Source organism: Rhinolophus hipposideros (assembly GCF_964194185.1).
Source record: "Rhinolophus hipposideros genome assembly, chromosome: 11".
NCBI lineage: Eukaryota > Metazoa > Chordata > Mammalia > Chiroptera > Rhinolophidae > Rhinolophus > Rhinolophus hipposideros.
Window position 1 is genome coordinate 18,681,928 of NC_138057.1, and position 22,177 is coordinate 18,704,104.

Genomic DNA, 22,177 nt, shown 5'->3' on the forward strand with positions numbered 1-22,177 from the left:
TATAGAAAATAAGGTCAATGACACAGGAGCTCCAAGTATAAAAACAGAGGAAACATCACAAATGAAAATAAGATAAAGTATCACATCCCTTGAGGAGTTTGAAATACTTACTTGGAAGATGATAACCCTGACCTTTCCCTACCTCAACTTGATTTCCAGGTCAGTCTCCTTAGCCATCTGAATCTTCCTTATCTCTCAGAGTTCGCAATAACGTATACATTTAGAAAATGGTATAAGAAAAATCATCAACTAATAGTTAGCCACACTATTAACATGTAACAACCAATGAGAAAAAAGAAGTAAAGTCAACATTACCTTTTTCAATTGCTAACATTTTGACTATTAGCTATTAATGATAAGTATAATGACTGACTTCCTATAAGCATAAAGTTTCCTTCCTGAACAAAAGTAGGTCTTACATTTCTATCATGGTGAGATCTAAATCTTTGGTAGTCAGACTGGTAGAACAAAAGTTAAAAGCCAGTGTCCTATAAGTAAGGTATAATATGTGTATTTTTCTTTTCAATTAGGTGGAGTCAATTTATACTACTGTCTCTGTCAATGGCAATGTGTTTTAAATCAGAGTGGGAAGGAGGAGTTTGAATGCCTTCCAACAATGAGATATAATTAAATACAGCTCAGCTAGGTAAGCAACTATGTAGTAAAACTAGAAAGATTCAATGCTTTTGAATTTATTGAAATAGTAAATTACTACCAGAACCCAAAGCTATGACAGTCACGTCAATTTATTGGGATATGAAAAACTATGCAAGACTGACAATGGTAGATATAAACCAATCCATATTACATTTGAGGGGAAAAAGATTAAACGGCCAATACAAGTTGGTGGAATATAAGGTATGACTTCAAATCCTCACTTTCCTTCTTCAATGACAAAAACCCTTTGAAGTTTAAATAAGTGGTAAATATCTTATTCCATTAATTTTATAAGGTCCAAACTGAGTCTCAAATACAAGATTGAACATTAAATGGGGGTCTATATAAATAATGGTAAACAAATGACCTAACTAGAATGCTATATTAATCAAGCAGATTCACACCCAGGATGAAGTAAAATTAATGAAGAAAGCCAGGAACATAACAAAGAATTGATTTAAATTTCTTGGAACAAAGAATAACAAGAGGACTGATTCCATGGCTTGGAGTAGGCAGTATACTGACAAGGAATCACAGAAAACAGATTTAGTAAACTCCTGTAATGAACAGTCTTCTGCATTAAGGAAAATGATTAGACTAGAAAACGGACATACTTGTTCGTAAAAACACAGTGACAGTCACATCCATGACAGAAGCAGACTGTGCAAACTGATAGAAAAAAATTAATCCATGAATGATGTTAGCAAAACTGGTTAACTAATAAGGAGGGGAAATCCTAACACATTACCACGCAATAAAAATATTCCAGATGGATTCCAGAACATCAAAGAGAATCTGGAAGAAATATTAAGCGAATATTTATATGCTTTCTAGAAAGGAAAGAACTACTAAGCATTAAAACAATGAAAGACTACTAAGTAAAGATGGATACAATTAAAAAGGAAGAACATTTAGAAAACAAAAAGAGCTGTTGAATTAAAAACATCTTAGGACAACAGAAAATTCAATAATATTTGAAAGATAAAGTGAAGGAAATTTTCCAAATTGTAGAGTAAAAAAGCAGAGAGAAGGAGTTGGGGAAGAAAAGATAAAAAAAAAATTAGAAGACCAGTACAGGAATTTAGGGTCCAGATAAGATTAGTTCCAGAAAGAAATCACCTGAAATTAATTTAATATTATATGTCAACTGGAAAATGAAAAAAATATATTTGAAAAAAAACCAAAAGTTTCAGGGGAAAAAAACAGGGTCAGTAGAGGGAAAGAAATTAATGGAAAAATAATTTTAAAAATTCCCCAGAATGCAAGGGCATGACTTCCAAGATTTAAAAGAGCTAGCAATTATCCAGTACAACACAAGAGAACAGATTCACACAAAGGCACATCATCATGAAATTACAGAGTATCAGGAACAAAGAGAAATTCCTAACAGCTTCTAAAGAGGAAAAATAAAAACAAATTTAGATTCACATAAATATATACTCCGCAATTCAGGAATCAGAATAACATTGGATTTTTCTCCACAACACTGCAAGCTATGGAAGCAATGGAAGCAAACAAGAGAGTGAAGGGAAATGGTTCCCAAACCCAGAATTCTACACCCAACCAAAGTAATTCAGTACCTGCTACACAGTAAAACACTCGGTAATAGTTTGCTTTTAAAAAGAAAACAAGTGTGTGTGTGTGTGCGTGTGTGTGTGCATGTGTGTGTGTGATTATCAACCAATGATGTGACATTCTAAATAAAGAATGCAATAATTTTAAGATAAATACAGATTCTCACTCACCCTCCCTCAAACAAATATGGGCAAAGCACTTAAATCTAAAACTTAAGAGAAAAATGGGGGGGAAAATGCATCAAAAAAGAACTTCAAAACCATTTAATCTCACTATTTTAAAAACTGATAGTTATAACGGACAATTCTCTCTCATACTAGAGTTAAAAATATTTTTAAATTATAAAACTTAATGCAAAGATACAGGGAAACAAACACATAATTCTGGGGGAGTAAAAGGTGGTATAATGTTTCTAAAAAGAAAATGTTCAAAATTCAATTAAGTAGGTCAGCCTTAATCTGAGATTTGCTTCAAAATAATGTTACAGACTTGGGGGTTGAAGAATGATACAGAAGATACAAACCAGCTATGTAATGATAACGGTTGAGGCTAAGAGATGTGTACATCGGATTTATTCTATGTTTATACTAGTTTATACTATTTCTTCCACTTTGAATACGCTTGAAATTTTTCATAATAAAAGGGTAAAAATTTTCTGATCTAAGTATTCTCTCTACATAAATGTATTTTTTTAAAAAACACAGAAATTCAGTAAAATCTAGGAGGCAATATTTCCCCAGGTACACATACAATATATATACAATAGCAGGTATTTTTTTAGGTCAGAGTAAATCAACTAAAAAAAGTAAAACAGAATAAAAATTTCCATATTAAAAACCACCAATATAATGTGCAAAACATATGCCAGGAAAAAAAAAATACTACAAATAGGTATTTTTTGTTATAACCATGAAGAAAAAAAGGGCAAAGAACACAGAATTTTCTACAGAACAGGAGGATTGAAGAAAGATAACAGTTACCTCCAAATACTTAAAAAGCTAACATAAGAAACAAACTAGGTTTGTTTTAGGTAATCCCAGGCCCATATTGAAAGGTGTATATGGGTTTAGCATGGAAAAGGAGTATTTAAAAAAATATTTAGAGGATAGAGTGTGCTGCTCTAAGAGACACTTAGCTTTCTGTAACCAAAGGTTACTCCTTTACCAAAGGTACTCAAAATAAAAGAATGATAGCCACCTACTTAGAAGACATTTAATATATATATTCAAATACCAAAAAGGAAAAGAAGAGACTAATCAAAAGGAAAAAAGGAGAAATCAAAGGATTAACTTTGAATCCACTACTTAAGAATACAAAACATAACCCAAATTCATCAAAATTTAAGTAAATGTGCAGAAAATGGTAAGCATCACAGGCCTGGGACCATTGCCATCCTTCAGAGGCCTGCTTGCAAAGTCAGCCTTTGCATGGGGTCTTTGAAAGTGGATTTGGAGATGGTTCCTACCATTCTTTACTGATTGATATGAGTGTGCCTAAACTGTTTGTACAAACACAGCATACAAAACACTGTACCTGAACTGACCAGCCCCCAATAAAAGGGCATAGAGTCTAATGGGCTTCCCAACTAGACAACACTTCACAAGTGTCACCCTAATTTGATAGTGGAGGAGTAACTACATGCCGTGTGACTCCACTCAGAGCACCCTTGGAAGCTTGTGCCAAGCTTCCTGGAAACTTCACCCAATGAACTTCTCCCTTACGATTTTGCTTTTTACCCTTTTACTGTAATAAGTCATAGTCGTGGTTGCAACTGTATGCTGAGTTCTGTGAGTCCTTACAGCAAATCCACAAACCAAGGGGAAGGTAGTCTTGAAAACCCCTGACCCCAAATCATTCCATATGTTGCTTTAAAAAAACTATCAATTAAGAAAAAAAATTGTTGAACAAAAAAATCATCAGATTTGTATGGAACCACAAAGACCCCGAATAGCCAAAGCAATCCTAAGAAAAAAGAACAATACTGGAGGCATCACACTTTCTGACTTCAGCTTATATTACAGGGCTACAATAATCAACCCAGCATGGTATTGGCAGAAAAACAGACACACAGACCAATGGAATAAAACTGAGAGCCCAGAAATAAACCCACACAAATATGGACAGACAACTTTCGACAAGGAAGCCAAAAACATACAATGGAGAAAAGACAGCCTCTTCAATATATGGTGCTGGGAGAATTGGAAAGCCACCTGCAAAAGAATGAAACTAGACTGCTACGTATCTGTCACAGTGTACCAAAATTAAGTCAAAATTGATAAACTGCATAGAAGAAAACATAGGTACTGCACTGATGGACCTTGGGTTCAAAGAGCATTTTATGAATTTGACCCCAAAGACAATGGAAGTATAAGCTAAAATAAATGAATAGGACTACATCAAAATAAAAAGCTTCTGCACAGCAAATGAAACCATCAACAAAATAAAGAGGCAACCAACCGAATGGGAGAAGATTTTTGCAAACAACACCTCCAGTAAGGGACTGATATCCAAAATACTATATAAGGAACTCAACAACAGAAAAACAATCCAATTAAAAAATGGGCAGAGGACCTGAATAGACATTTCTTCAAAGAGGACATACAAATGGCCAATAGACATGAAAAAATGTTCAACATCACTAATCATCGGAGAAATGCAAATAAAAACCACAATGTGCTATCACCACACCCCAGTTAGAATGGCTAACATCATCAAGACAAATTGTAACAAGTGTTGGAGAGGCTGTGGAGAAAAAGGAACCCTCATACACTGTTGGTGGGAATGCAGACTGATACAGCCATTACGGAAGGCAGTGTGGAGGCTCCTCAAAAAATTACGAATGGAATTACCATACGACCCAGCAATCTCTCTCCTGGGTATCTACTAAAAAAATCTGAAAACAGTTATCCGTAAAGATATATGTGCTCTGATGTTCATTGCAGCTTTATTTACAGTGGCCAAAACATGGAAACTAAAGTGTCCTTCAATAGATGATTGTTTAAAGAAGTTGTGGTATATATACATAATGGAATACTATTCTGCCATAAGAAAAGATGAAATGGTACCATTTTCGACAACATAGATGGATTTTGAGATTTTTATGCTGAGCAAAATAAGTCAGATAGAAAAAGTAGAGAACCCTATGATTTCACTGTATGTGAGATATAAAACTGAAAACAACAAAAGAACAAGACAAACAAATGAAGAAACAAAAACTCATAGACAATTTCACAGATAATAGTTTAGTGGTTCCCAGAGGGTAAGGGGGGAGGAGGGTGATCAATGAGGGTAAGGGGGATCAAATATATGGTGATGGAAGGAGAACTGACTCGGATGGTGAACACACAATGTGATATACAGATGATGTAATACGGAATTGTACACCTGAAACCTATGTAACTTTACTAACAATCGTCACCCCAATAAACTTTAACTAAAAAAAAATAAAAAAATGCTATGTAGGATTTTTAAAAAGAATAACTTCTAGATTTCTAATATCAATAGTAACAGTGAGCTCCCCTATGAGTTATATAGCTTACAATCAAAAACATTTGAGGGCCAACTCTTACACTGGGTACTGTGTTGGGCTTTAGAGACACAAGGAAGAAAAGACAGTCCCTACATAAGTAGTATATAGTCTAGTTAAGAAACTCCCAATTATAACCTCAACCATTATTGGCTGAATAAGCCAAACTCAACTTGAAAATTAAAAGCGTAGAAAATAGTTTCTGTAGACAGAAATTAAGATATAAGAACAAGAAAACAACAATTCAAAGCAGTCGTTGATAAATGCAAAATACTAAATGGTATAACAATGACTGCTTTTTCATTTATAGAGGGAGAGATTCTAGAGCTGGGCTGTCCAACACGTAGACACTAGTCACATGCAACTACTTAAATTTGAATTTAAATAAATGAAAATTAAGCAAAATGAAAAGTCCAGTTCCCCGGTCCCACTGGCCACATTTCGAGTGCTCAGTAGTCACACGTGCCTAGTGGTTGCCCTGTGGGACAGCAGATTACAGAACATACCCATCATCCCAGAAAACTCTAGAGGACAATGCTGTTCTAAAAGGCTGAGGTGCCAAGAATGCCTCAGATGTTTGCTACATTCTCTGCAATGGCAACAACAACACAAATGGACAACCTAAACATCTACCAAAATAGAAACGTTTGTAAACATTAAGCAATACACTGTAGAACACCAGCATCCTTCAAAAAGCATGAATTAGATCTTATAAATGAACATGGAAAGATAGCTATTGATGAGAGAAAAACACAAACTGTAAAGGAACAACATAACATAATGCTTTCGTGTGCATATGTGTGTATTTGGAGGGCAGGTACATTAAGACAAATAGCATGTTTATATATGACTATTGTACATACCATGTTTCCCCAAAAATAAGACTAGCCAGACAATGAGCTCTAATGCGTCTTTTGGAGCAAACATTAAAATAAGACCTGGTCTTATAGTAAATAACATAACATAACATAACATAACATAACATAACATAACATAACATAACATAACATAACATAACATAACATAAAACACACCAGGTCTTATATTAATGTTTGCTCCAAAAGACGCATTAGAGCTGATTGTCCGGCTAGGTCTTACTTTCGGGAAACATGGTACTACTATACTGTTTGGATATTTTGCATACAACGATTACATACAAAAACAATACCTTAGTAAAACAAAATGCTATTTTACTAAAATTATTTTCAGCAATGTTTCAATAAATGATGGGACTGCACTGGATGGTAAATGAGCAGGAGATACAGGACTAGTAGGCACAAGAGTAGGAAGCAGGTAGGCGGCAGTAGGACCCAGCAAAGTCTTAGTGGAGGAATGAGACTGAGGGCAGGCTTCCTGCCCAAGGAGGACAGCTGACGGCAGGGAACAAAGTCTTCCCCACCTCTGGCTCAGCTTATTCTTCAAGGCACATCCAGTCCTTCCTCTTGCCAGCTGAACTTATATGTGTTCTTCCTTTTTCAAACTGATAGTTCAACTATTCATGCACTAACCATGAAAATAATAGTTTACAACCATGAAAAATATTTAAGGATACTAGAGCACTTGTTTGCCCCTTTCTAAGTACTGTTTGTCCCTCCAGGTTCGTGCACACATTTCTTTCAATATCTTCCCAAGACGGTTGCCCACACTAGCCTGTGAACACCGGCAGGCAGCAAACTCGCTCAGGACCACACATAGAGCAAATACTCATAAAACAGGAGCAAAATTAAACTCAAGACTAACCACAGAAGGAAGAAAAGGTTAACAAACTGTAAGTATTGAGACTGGCTACTTCCACTCAGAAAAAGCTGCGTGACTTTCTATTACCCTCTTAGTACCTCCCTGAAAACCCAATTTTAAGTATTATTATTCTTAATCATTTTATGTTCTATCGCACTGCAGAGACTCCACCGCTATTTTAAGCAAATAAACCAATGAGAAGAACATTTCCTATTTACATTTATATTGAAAAAAATGAGCATTGGGATTTTTTAGCATTTGTGCACAACTCAACACAGTAGCCACAAGCCACAGGTGACTAATGAGCGTTTAAAATGTAGCTAGAGTGAACTGAGATGTGCTGTAAGGGTAAAATACACACCAGATTTGGATGGTCTAGTCTAAAAATTACATGTAAACTATTTCATTAATAATTTTGGGTAGATTACATACTGAAATAATACTTCAGACATATTGAGTTAAATAAAATACATTTTAAAAATTAATTTCCCTTATTTATTTTCACCTTTTTTATGTGGCTACCACAAAATTTAAACCTATGTATGCGGCTCATATTATATTTCTGTTGAAAAGCATTAGTCTCCATCCCATTTATATATCTAATGTAGTTTAAAACACACACACAGGCACACACAGAAAACAGTTAATGTCTCTCTCTTCATGTACTTGGGGAATAAAGTGTAACAATAAGTGTCAAATGGGTAAGAAACATGTCTTTCTTGCTAAATAGACAAGCACTGCTCCTAGAATATGAGGCTACAGATAAATAATTGTGAAATGAATAAAAGACCTATGAAAATCAACTATAATTTTAATAATACATAACTTTTATTAAGCACTGATTATAAACCAAGTACTGGATTATCTCATTTAATCCACATGAATTTATTTAGTTGGGTTCTTCTATTATTCTCATTTTACAGATGGAAAAATACACAGAATTATAAAAGAATCTCCAGTATATTTTGCAATATTACAAGAAATGAAATAATTCCATTTAGAGAGCCTAGACAGGAGATTTATACAACTTTAAGTAATAAATTTTTATTGAATAACTTCTATCACATGGTATTATACTAGGAGCTGTGACATTAAGAGAAATCACAAGTTAATGCAACAAAAATATAAACAGGTACGAGTTAATTCCAATTACAAATAAATCCCACTACAATTATCCCACATCCTACCAAAATATTAACAAGCCTAATTAATAGCTAATAATATAGCAACACAAATTTTTGCTGAATTTAGACAACTAAATTTTTGCTGAATTTAGACAATCCCTTGGAATTCACTACAAAACTAGCATTCATAGGGCACTTTACAATGTTTTTTCATGTGCACGATCTTGTAATCTTTATAACACCCCTGAGAGATAGGTATTATTAGAGGTTCAGTGGGATCTTACAAGCAGTTAGATTCATTATCTGATCCAGTAATGCACCTTATCTGCCTTCCATTCATGTCCTGTGGCTTGTCTTATGGCGACTGTCCAGCAATTCTTTTCGGGGGGAGGGAGGCCACCTAGAAAATTAATTCTGGACTCCAGATTCCTGTCATCTTCAGAAATAACATTCTTGGGCTGAGCGAAGCATGAAGACAGTGTAATTTAAAACATTCTAAGAGGCTTAAACAGGCAAGTTTCAATAACTTACCACTTTTGGAAAAAAGAAGAGCATTCAAATTTAAAATAAGCCTTCATCTAGAATAATTTAACTGGCATCAGCTGGAACTAAGTCATTCCTTATTGAGCTCCTTTTTGAAAACAGGGCTCAAATCTTGGTCCACCTTGAAAAAATAAGCAATATTCCGTACACACTAAATGGTGAACTTAATTTTTAATGAGTAAATGACATGGCAAGAATGGCTCTGGTACTTGTAAATGCTAAATGTCTGGGTATGTCTTCATTGGCTTTTGAACAGTTTCAAAGAGCAGACATGAGGATTCATTAGCTCTTAGTACATATGAACCTGCTCCAAAGGCAGCCAAGAGAGTTGCCTAGCAACAGTGCATTTTGCATCTCTCATCATCCCCAAAGATGCTGCAGCAGCAGCTAGGTCAAGCCTCTCATTAGCAACCTGACAAAGGGTTTCTATCTCCCCATTTTACTAAATTATTTTTATTTCCAGGTGAATCTCAACTATCTATCTATTACTCCTACTAACAATGTATTCTTTTCCCTCTATTCCTTCTTCTACAAACCCCCCATTTCAACAGATACATTTTAATGAACCCATCAAAATACCTGTAACAAAAGCAGGCACTGAGAAATCCAACAGAATTTATATACCTATTCACATCACTCTAACAGTTCCATATCTTTTGGGCAATAAAGTAAGGAAGCTTTAGAATAAGGAAGCTTTAGAAGAAAGAATGAAAAAAACATACTGAAGTCAAATAATGGGAAGAGGAAAAAGTCAGTGATTTGACTTGAAAATTAACAAAAAATTTTACCCAAATTATTTGCAATGCTATCAGTGGCTATTCTTATTTCTCTCTTATCCACACAAAAACTATTCTCAACCATATAGCAAAATAGCAAAATTCCAGAGTGGTAATAAACTATAGCACATGGATTGACAGTTTATAATGAATGTAATCCACTGAAAGGAAACTCTGGTTCCCAATTTAATAACTGTGTTATAAAGCTTCACCTCAGATCAATAGCTATTCATTTACTTCTGAAAATATTTACCACTCAGTATGGCTGCCACGCAGAACTAAAATATAGACTCACAGGATCTTCCTTATATTCACTTAAAAGACCCTTAAGAGAAAATAAACAAAATAAGCAGACAGACTTTTAACTTCATGCATTTTAAAGTGCTTAATCCAGATTTTGACATAAACCACCCTGGTCTCCTAGCTTTCATGCTATCCTGAATTTCCCTTCGGAAAAGATTACAGAATGTGCATGACATGTTACGAAAGAGGAAGTGTGGTACTAACAGACCCAGATTAAGAGCGTGTAATGAGGAACACTCAAAGGCAACTGTCATCATATCCTCAAAATAAGTAAAAATTTTAAGTGATCTGAAAGAAACAACGTGATTTTCCCCCTGAAGCCTCCCGCCCTCTCCCCCACCCCCCGCCCCGGCTTTTTAATGTACAAACAGCAAAAATGAATCTTTAGGAGGATTTCCCAGAAGGGTGTCATTTACCACTAAAATATTTCATTCCAGCAGTTGAAAGACCATAAAAGGGTGAATGTCCTCCAGAGTCTCTAATAACGGTAATAGATCTTGTGTTACTATTCACAAGTGACCTCTCAGTCAGGCGATTTAATTTTTCCCCCTGCAGCATGGTTGGTTTCACACACAGTGTAATAACAGTTTTTGCACAACAAGACAATTCATCCGATTAGAAGGACTGTATTAAGTCTTTCATGAACAGCATGTGTCACTACAGCTTCGGCTAGGATTTGATTTAAGATAACCTAATACATGCGTGCATGATTCTTCATTTTTCTACTGTTTTAAAAAAGATTCCTGGACTTTCTTCAGCAATTTTGTAGACCATTGCCTGAACCCTCCCAGGCTTCAAAAAATTACTAAGAACTCCTCAAATGCTCACTGAGCACTTAAAAACAGGTACCAAAAATTCTCCACCAGACAACATAAACGTGCGTAAGGCTCCTCTCGTTTCTACATGGATAAAATGAAATTCCACTAATATCTCAAAGGAGAAAACTACATGAAAAGGGACCAAATGGGCATAACTGGTTATTGCAATTACTTCTATGCGCCACAACATTTCAGCAATGCACCATTAATTATAAAGACAATGTGACATTACCGGGAAAAGCCTTAAATAAAGTGAATTTTGACACCTCCGTTTGTCAACCTCAGCAAAGCACAAAAAATTTTAAAGTGGAAACCAAAGGAAAAGGTGCGAAATGAACCAACCATCTGGAATCTCTACTACAATAAATGGTTCAGCATCACCCATTGCCCATAGAAGCCTAAACCTAAGAACATTGACACATTTCTTACTGCCTTGCTGATGAGATTAGAAAGGTTAAATTTAGACTGTCTGCAGCAAAGGGCTATAGGGACAGTGGAGGAATTCTCAGGGGTTCCCTTAACCTTACTACCTTTAATCAATGCTGATCGGCTTAGCTTCCCCCTTCCATCTCTGAATCTGGGCAGGCTCCTCTGAAGAGCAGTGTTGGCACTTCCTGGCTAGCAGTCTTTACAGCTCACATGCTCCAAAGAGATTCTCCGACTGCTCCATGGCAAGCAGCCCAAGCCTGCAAGGTTAAGCTTTCTTTAGACTTTTGAGGCAGGTGGGAGGCTCTCTTCTGGTTTAATTATCCCACACAGGGATCCTGCTTCTTTCAGCAGGATACCCCCTAAGCAGACCTATGAAATGAGATGAGCCAATGCCAATGGACTTCTCTTGCCCATGGTGCCCACGTTTTCGCCACAAGAAACTCTACCATACCTTTTGCTTTGACAAATTCTAGGCATGCAAACCAATCCCTACACTACAGTATTCTCTCCTTCACTTCCAACATCACAACAGGTAGCCAGCCAGCCCATCACTCCCTTTTGGATTTTGGGGGCAATCTCCAATACACCATATATACATCTGTCCACTCCAACTGCAAGGCATACATATCCAGCTCAATGGGGGCGGTGGGCTTCCACTGAAGGCCCTGTCACGATGCTTGAGATAAAGGGCTAGCACCTGTAGGACTCAGCACTCCAGCAACCTGCTCCAACAATCCTCCCTCTTCTCTTCCCCTATCCTCTCATTTCCTAACTTCTAGATCCTTGATATGAATGAGGGGTCAAAAACAGTAGTAGTAGACAGACGCTGAGGTTTGTTCCTTCTACTCTGCGAGTTCTACCAGGCGTTCTGGTATCTCAAAACTCATTCTGGTATCTCAAGGTCCCCATCAAAACATCTAACATTCTGTTATATAACTTTATCTCCTCTATAGCTGATTACCCCCATACTTTAGATGAATTCTCATCTCCAGCCTGACTGCAAAGCTTTTTGGGATCTTGCTTCCAAATGCTTGCCCAGTATCTTCTCCACAATTAATTTCCCTCATCCGATACATATCCCAGTTTCATGTAGTACCACATGCCGTCATTACCCCATTGTGACGTGCTACACATTTGTGTCTTTGCATATGCTTCTCATCCTACCTCGAATGCCTTCTTTCCCCTGCATCAGGGAAACTTGTAAGCCTCTTCATCTATGTTCCAGAGACACGTATATACCTCCAGAATGACAATTACCATCTTGTATTGAGCAGTAAATTTAACGCCTGTCAACAGATTAGGCTCTTGAATTCCTGAAAATAAAGACTATATCCTTTCATGTTAATATTACCAGAATCTGCCATATAAAAGGTTTGCTGTGTGTGTCTGTGTGTGTGTGTGTGTGTGTGTGTGTGTGTGTGTGTGTGTGTCTGTGTGTAAATCAATGACTTGAAAATGCTTGGTAAATAAAATGGGACCTAATAAAAACAAGGTTTTTATAGTAGTTCAAGCTGAATGAAAATTTACTTAATGCAGCTTAAGTTACACCGTTAAAATGTGAATACAATTTGACAAATACACATAAGTAGAGTAAAATGCCACCAGTATAATTATCACTAAAAATAATTCAGACTACTGGAAACGATGAAGGCAGGCAAGACTGGATTAGAGAGAAATGTTAAAGAAATAAAATCCGATTGCTTTCACAAAAATACTGTAACAAACTAATTAGCCAAGTGTTGCCAAGTACCAATCCCTGCTGATATGTCTTAATGAATAGATAATTTGATCATTTTAAATTGTCACATTTATTGTACTAATGCAAATGAGCAAACCTGAAGTGCCTAAAAACAATAGTTTCTACATCGGCTTGTTTTAACTCAGCCTACATCTAATTACCCAGAATTCTAAATTAATAGAATTTTATTTGATAAGATTGTATTATAATCTGCCCTAACCTAATCTCTTTTCCCTGACTCCACACTGTTCCCTCTATTAGTTTGGATAACACATGACAATATTAGAAAACAGTTTATTGTTTCTAGGATGATAGGTACATACATCTAATATATTTATGTGTTAATTCAATCAGGTATCAAAGCACAGGAACTGTCCAAGGTTACTGGGAGGCAAAAACAAGTAAGACAATTTCCCTTGAGGAATTCCTTTTACGAACTCTAAATCTAATTGTAATCTACTGAAAATTTCCTTTGAAAACAGCTTCCATTTACAGTAACTATAGGACACTTCAGAATGCTAATTTGTCCTTACTCATCTCACTCATCTTTAGTGCTGTTTGACTCTGTGATATGATACATTCAGGTTACATATATTTTTATATGCTTGTTTTCTTATATGCAGACATAATCCACTACCACAAGACTGCTAATAAACATGAATAACAGGACACAAGGTTTCCAAAAGTCCAATCAATACACTGGAAGCCTGACGTGTGGAAATAATCCCAAGTCACTTCTTAACTATATGTTGGGCTCCACAGAGTTTTTCACAATGTCTACCTATTTGAAATAAACACTTCATACGGCCAATTTGATTACATAAACTGTCCTAAAAACTAAGAGTCTGTTATATAATCTATCATGGAAAAGCTCAAAATTGTCACTGGTGGGGTAGAAGTCCAGTGCGCTTAAAAAACAAAGAGACAGAATAAGTCTCAAGAACTCTGATAAGACAGCTAACATGGCTGTCCAACTGTAAGACTTCTGGAGAAGACCTTTCTCACCAAATCATGTCACCACATTCACAGCTGTCAGAGAGCCATGATTCCTCGAAAGTAAGACCTAGCTGGACAATCAGCTCTAATGCGTCTTTTGGAGCAAAAATTAATATAGGACCCGGTCTTATATTACTATAAGACATATGCTATGCTGTGCTGTGCTGTGCTGTGCAGTGCTGTGCTGTGCTATGCTATAATACCGCATCTTATATTAATTTTTGCTCCAAAAGACGCATTAGAGCTGATTGTCCGGCTAGGTCTTACTTTCAGGGAAACATGATAGTAAATATAACTGCAACTGTCATGAGCTTTCTTTCACTCCGCAACAAGAAAATTAAACTTGAAAATAAAATAAAATTATTGCTAGTGAATCTATGGTTCAAAAGAACTACTCCAGGACCTCCAAAAATTTATTTATTCCACTGTTTGCCTGACAATGGTACTCAAAGAGGATCATATGTCATATATAAAAAGGAGTACTTTATATGTAACAGAAACAAGCAATATGATTCTTCTAGTTCATTTCAAAGATGTTTTTTCATTTGTATTTGTCCAGCGAGACTCAGCTCATAAATCACCTACTCCACGCAGTCTTCCTATTATGACTAAGCTACCCCGTTCTGGGCTCAAACAACATCCTGTGCTTCCCCGGAATGTAGCACTTATCCCAGGGTATTCTGATTGTATAGTGCCCATTTTCCCTATGTACTGTGAGTTTCCTAATCGTTTTTGTACCACAAGTTTCATTTAAAATGTCCCAAAGAGATTCTCCATGACTATTTATTGAGTAACTCAATCTTTCATGCTGTTTCAAGATCCTAAATTAACTGTATATCTTGCCAAACCTTTAAATGTTTCAAACTTAACAACCAAGGTGTAATTTTTCTCAACATATTGTAAACATTTTTCAAAATGGAATATAACAATCTACTTTTTTTTGTTCACTAAAAAATATTCATATACTTGATTGGATTTCAGAATCTTACGAGGCCAGTATAAAAAATGTAAAGCTAGGGAGCCTTGTTTACTATTTCAAAACATTTGTTTTTAAATGTTTTAACTAAAAGTTGTAGAGAGACAGTATAGCATATTGGGTAAGAGCACGGACTCTGGAACCATATGTGCTGAATTCAAATCCTGACTTTGCCGATTACTAGCTGTGTGACTTTGGGGAAGTTAAACTCTGTCCCTCAGTTCCGAAAAAGTGGTGGTTCCAATGTCAAAGAGCTGTGAGTACTCAATGAGTTAATTAACATGTGAAAATAAAGTGACTAGAATAGTGACTGGTATATAAAAGCATATGTAAATATTGGCTATTTTTATTAGCTATTACTTTATTCAAGAAGATGGTTCAGCTTCTAGATGAGTACACTACATTGAAATCTAGGGAGCTATCATGGGTTACTTCTGGAGATGTAAGAAAATGTTTCCTCACCTCAGATTCTCCTCTGATTTGAAGGGCTGACTATGGAAGGGCTGAAGGGTGAACGATAAGGGATGTCGACTGGCAGCTTCTCCCTTCCCCGTCCACTGACTAAATTAGAAAAATTTTATTCTGGCAGTGGTGGACTTCGGTGTATTTTCCCCCCGAATAGAATTCCTCATACCTGTTATAAAATTCAAAGTTACCACAAAATCTGCTGATTCCCCTCTGCGTCCTTCACCCACACTAGAAGCCAATCCTAAAAAGGTTTGACCCAGCAGACGGAGCTACTGATACCTGATATTCACATGGCAGCAGACAGACACTGTTCTCAATGCAGTTCTGGACCCCATCTTCACCAATCTCTACTCCCATCCTTTCTGATAATCAGTGTTCAGTGACACAACAAATGGCTTTTCTTTCAGCATATTAGTAAGCTGAACCCTATCTCAGTGATATAGGGTTGAACTGAAAATCACAATCGAGTAATTCTTTCAGTGAGAATTTTAAGAAATTTATAATCTGTAGACTCCTCCGAAGAAACTCAACCCAACATTAACACTCAGGAAAGTCAAGAAGTTGACACAGAATACCTTCGTGAGTATAAACCCTAGGCTTCATGCCCAAAATTAAAAAAAAAGTAAAAACATTAAAAGGTTCAAATGCCCACTAAAAACATTTGATTATACAGATCTCTATGTGGGTTTTATAAAGAAGAAATAAACATATCACCACAGGATGGAATAGATATTTGACTTGGTATTTTGGGTCTGTGTTTTTCTTTGTCTAATTGCTTCACACTGACAAGCACATCCAAATTTTGCTCTAGGCATAATCGATGCTATGGCTACCAGGGAATAGGAGTATAGCACGCCTTATCTGTAAAGCTCTTTATTGCAAGTACTGTACATTCTGGCTTCTTTTTGCTGGTGTGAAGAACAACCAGACTTCAGGATGCAGACTGACTTCAGGGGGTAGCAATTCATAGAATCTGGTGACAACAGAACAGAGTGCAAAGTGTCCAAAGACTCTTTGTGCAAGTTCTTTTATAGAATGTATTTTCTCCTTTTCTCACAGCAGTAACTTACAGACCATTAAATTTCACACATTTCCTATTCATTTTCCACGTTAAAATGTGGCTTATGACCCAGAGTAGAACTATCACAGGATTCTGCCCTGAAAGTCAACTTTTTACTATTTGATAATATATGACTTTTAAAAGACTAGCAAGTCACGGGCCATGAACCTACCCACATAAGTGATTTCAAATGGCTCATAAGTGTGCACACTTTTACAAATGGAACAAATTAAGCCCTTGAAAACATTAAAGGATAAAATAAAATTATCGAAGATTGGAATTGTTCCCATTAAGCAAGACCTTTAACTAGACTTAACAACCAAAACGTAAAAAGGAAGTAAATGGCTGCAGAGTTGTAAAATACAAGTGAAAACAAAACAAAATAAAACAAAAAACACAACTCTATCCCCACTTCCAAACAAGAGAGAAGTAAGTACCAAAGGTTTGAGAGAGTTTCATAAAACTTAATTTGTTAAGCTCCTCAATGAGGGTAAAGTTTTAAGGAAGGAATACGTGATTCTCTAAAGTCAAAATTTGTAAACTTTTCTTCTTTGGCACATTCCATTTTATAAATTAGTCAAAAAGAAATTGATATTCCTTCCACAGTATTTAGAATTATTCCATTGAAGTTGATATACTAAGCTATTACAAGATTTTATTTTAACCATCTTGGCCTATCTAAAAGTTACTAATCGTTTTGGTTAATGCTCAATTCAGATGCCTCAGTATTTAATATTTCCATAAACTCTTAAAAATATAGGTAGGGACATAGGAAGAAAACACATTTTCTTAGGTTCTAAAACCACTAATAAGTATCCTTGATTTCCAAAAGAGAATATAACCTTTAGTCAGGTTGTTCTCTCTACAGATATTTATAAAACATACTATTAAGCATCTAATGATTCCTATAAGGCTTTTGTAGAATCACACAGCTATGGGAAAAACAGCTTCCTCCAGCATCTCTATTATTTTCCAGGATATAATGCTTCAGATGGTAAAGTTTCAATACCAACAGCTTCAGGGAAGCCATATAGTTAATGTAATATAGTTAATAGCCATATAGCCATATAGTTCATATAATAAATAATTATTTAAATATTGTTAATATAAAAAATTATAATCATTATATACTTAATATATTAATAAATGTATACTAAGTAATTAGCTAGTAATATAGTTAATATAATACAGCTAAGCTAATAGCTATTAGAGGAGGTTTTAAGAATTTAAGTAATATCCCTTCCTTCTCAAGGGGTCAGAGGCCATAGAAACATTGTGGGGGATCATTGTGGAGTCCCAGGTAGATTTAGAATCGTTTACCTGAAGCTACCAGAGGGAACATGGGTGGCAATTACTGAAAGCCAAGGTCAGAGCTGGCAAATAACTAAACATAAAATCATAAATGGAAGAGAAGCATAGGAAGTGAGGAAGAAAATGTAAAGTTTCTGGCTGAGAGTCTTAGAAGCAAGATATAATCAGGTATATGGAATGGGTTGATGAAGTAGAAAACTTGTGCTATCACCTGTTAAGTGTGCATTAGAGGCACACAGTGCAGATCAGAGAGCCAGGTGTGGCTCTTAACAAGTCATCGTGCTGGGCTCTCATGAATGCAGAAATAGGAGGTCAATCAATACTCGTTGATTAACTAAGTTATTAACCTCTTCTTAAAAAGATTATGTCAATCTCAGATATTTCCAAAAGGTCCACAATCACGTTACACAGGTTGGTCAATCATTGGCTAAGTGTTTGAAATATGATTTGATATTGTCCTTACAAAGCCATAAATTAAAGTTCAGAATACATCCTCATTTAGGCCTGGGGTCCACATTCTCCTTTATTTTAACTCAGCAGAGCCTATGTTTAACATTCACTACTATTGAATTCATACCAGATGTGATCAGACCCTGGCCAAATCAGAGGTAGGAAATAGCTCCCTTTTCCTCTGAAGAGGAAAGAATAAGGCCAACTAGACATTACTGTACACGAGCCATGAAGCGAGCCATGTGCTTCAATGGTCATTTAGGCATCTTTGAAGGAGGTCTGAATGATTTACTCTAAAATGTAAAAAGTTACATTACTCACAGTTATCAGAAAGATGGTGACTGTTATATAAACATAACCAAAAAGCACGTGAATCTATCAACTGCTATTTCCAGGGTGGGCAGGAGGTGGGGCAAATTTGTGGAGGGAATGACACAAATTAAGGATACAGATGGCACTCCATTTATAAGCACAGGTTGCTGATATGAAAACCCCTCTCTAAACCAAATCAATGTGTTTAAAACTTTCAAAACCCATAGAAATTCACACAGGATGCTCATTCTTGGACCTCTCCTCAGAATACTCTAAGACAGGGGTGTCCAAACTGCGGCCCGGGGGCCAACTGCGGCCCGCAATCCATTTTTAATTGGCCTGCAGCAAATTCCAAAAATATATTTAGTTTACTTAAATGAACCAGGTGAGGCAATACGTACTTCACCTCGAGTGAGTAGCCTGGCTGTTTGCATATGTTACCACATATGGCCCTTGGTAAAAAATGTTGAGAAAAGTTTGGACAGCCCTGCTCTAGGACATTACCTCCAAGAATGTAAAAGGCACTTCCCTTGTACTGAGCACTGCCTGACCTGGGCTTGCATCTTCTGCAAATTAAGTCTCATGTCCGGGTAAGAAAACTATAGGGATTATTCGTGACTGCTGCCAGTATCTCTAGATATAGAAAAAAATAGCTTCTCACTAGTTTTTCAAGTGTTGATTTATTGCTGTAGCACTAGGTAATGATCTAGTTATTTTAACATCATCATCTGTATCCAGTTAACTCTAAAATAGTCCTCACAAAGCCAACTTCCCTTCAGATGACTTAGCTTCATAATCCTTATATGTATTAGGTTGGTGCAAAAGTGATTGTGGTTTAAAAGGTTAAAAATAACTGCAAAGACCAAAATTACTTTTGCACCAACCAAATATTAAACCTAATACGAATGCATGCCACCGGGGAACCAAGTGAGAGACTCGGGATAAAAACTCATTGCAGAAGGGGGATTCATCAAACTGCATGACAAGAAGAGAATCACATTTTTTTAAAAGCACATTTTCTTACCATTATTAACATGAATATAACATTACTAACTGATATTGATAATTTGTATTACTATTAATTAGTATTACTAAAAATAATTTCTATTAATACTTTACAACAATAATAATACCAAAACATGCTTTATATGTGGCGCATCCCTTTCAATATTTGTCACACAAAACACAATATGTAGATAAGTATACTGTAGGCCAGCAAATTCTACTACGGAGGTTAAGTGACTACCAAGACAGAGATGGCAGATAGCCTCTTCCTACTTTTACCTACCCATTTACTTAGTAAATTAGGGATTTAATATAGGGATTAAATCTGTTTATTAGTAGTCTAAGACTTTTTGTTACTATCAAATCCCCCAGGAATTTGAGCCAGTGATTGCTTATATATAATACAGCTTCTTTCTAGTAAGTGAGAAAGGACAAACAGACATGAAGTATGAATACGTTTCATGTAGTCTGGTCAACCTAATGAAAGAAAAAGAAAACACTCCAATAATAAATTACAACCCTAACTCATTTTAATAGAATCTATTCCAAGCATCTACTCACAATTAGAGAGCTTGCTTTTTCAAAATAGTCAGTCCTCTCTTTTTGGCTGCTTTACCTTGTAACTAAAGGCCCGTGAAATGGTATGCTACCGTGTTTCCCTGAAAATAAGACCTAGCCAGAAAATCAGTTCTAATGCACCTTTTAATTAAGCAAAAATTAATATAAGACCTGATCTTATTTTACTATAATAGAAGACCAGGTCATAATATAATATAATATAATATAATATAATATAATATAATATAATATATAATATAATAAAGTATAATATAATACTTATATTAATTTTTATATTAATTTTTGCTCCCAAAGACGCATTAAAGCTGATTATAGGCTAGGTCTTATTTTCAGGGAAACAGGGTATAGTGTTCATAAAGAAAAGAAAGGGAAAAAACACTATCTCCTACGTCCAGGACACTTGTTTTGTCCTTTTCAAAACACTTAACTCCACTTCCAAATTCTTATTAATGATATTGCCTGTGAATATCAGAAATGATATTCAATTTCTGAATGATATTGCCTGTGTTTCTGTATTGCCTGTGTTTCGGCATAGATCATTTCAGGACCCTGACACTTTGGGTAATTTATTTAAACATTCACCCTACCATTCACCTTAACAAGCACAATTACACTGGGTATTTTTTCTCATTTCTTTCAAAACTATCCAAGAAGTAATCAACGTGACTTCAATTTATACCACCACTTCTTAATAAACATTTACTGAATAAATGAATGAACCTGGATGGTCACACTAGTGCGTCCCAGCCTTTTCCATTTCATGGCACACATGAAAGATAATGTTTACAAGGATACTTGGAGTAAATAAGTGATACATTAGGTGGCTGGAAGCTACCGACCAGCAAAGGACTTCTGGCAGCCTGAGCTTAGCGACTATCTGGCTATCTGACAGCTGAGAGGTGGGGGGAATAGTATCTTAGCATACCTCAAACTCATTACAGCATTTCAGTGCCCCCAAAACGCTAATTGAGAAGTTCTTCTCCACATTTTTTCCTATTTCGCATACTCCCACTTTTATTACCAGGAAACTATTTTTCCTCTGGGGACTCATCCCTCCCTCATTCCATGTGATCCTGGCGGCATAGATCATTTCAGGACCCTGACACTTCACCCACCTCCATTCTACCCAGAATCAACAATTAAAGAACCCCATTCTCCTACCCTCAAGGCAGAGGACCCACACAAAGCCAATCCAAATATCTCTACAACTCTCTTCCTTTTGGATTGTGAAGATAAGGTTATAAGGCTTTGGGCTTCAGGCCAATTCATGGAGGAAAAGAACAAACTGTGCAATCAATACACTGTCTAGGCTATGGTGGTTCTAAATTCTGGACCTAATAAAAACAGTGTAAGACACATTGGTTCCTGTACTTATAACTGGAAGCATCACCCTAGAATTTCAAGGACCCAGTGCATTGCCTGAGTATTAATACACATATGGATTGACGTAATACATATTTTACATCAGTGACATACACAGATCAGCTAACCTACTGTGTGACTTCTTTAGATAATCCCCAGACATTATCTGTACATTAACTATTCTAAAGAGATTATCCTACAAAGTGTCAACACTGAAAGGAAACGTTTGGTAGAAGCAAGATCATTACAGAATGTGAAGGGAGAAATAAAATAGGAGGCCATGAGGACATCACACATCCACCTGCAGAATCAGAGCAGAAGAGGCCTGGTCAGAAGGAAAACTATCTGTGAGATAGCAGCAGCTGTTTCCTTGACAAAAAGGAGTGAGCATGACTAGTTGGGGACCGAAAAGGAATTCCAAACACATTAACT

The 22,177-nt window shown here is 36.1% G+C and overlaps 1 protein-coding gene across 3 annotated transcripts in view; it reads right to left on the minus strand.

Moving 5' to 3' along the window:
- Window positions 1-22,177, minus strand: part of FOCAD (focadhesin) — a 282,277-nt gene that overhangs the window by 163,235 nt on the left and 96,865 nt on the right. The window lies entirely within an intron of this gene.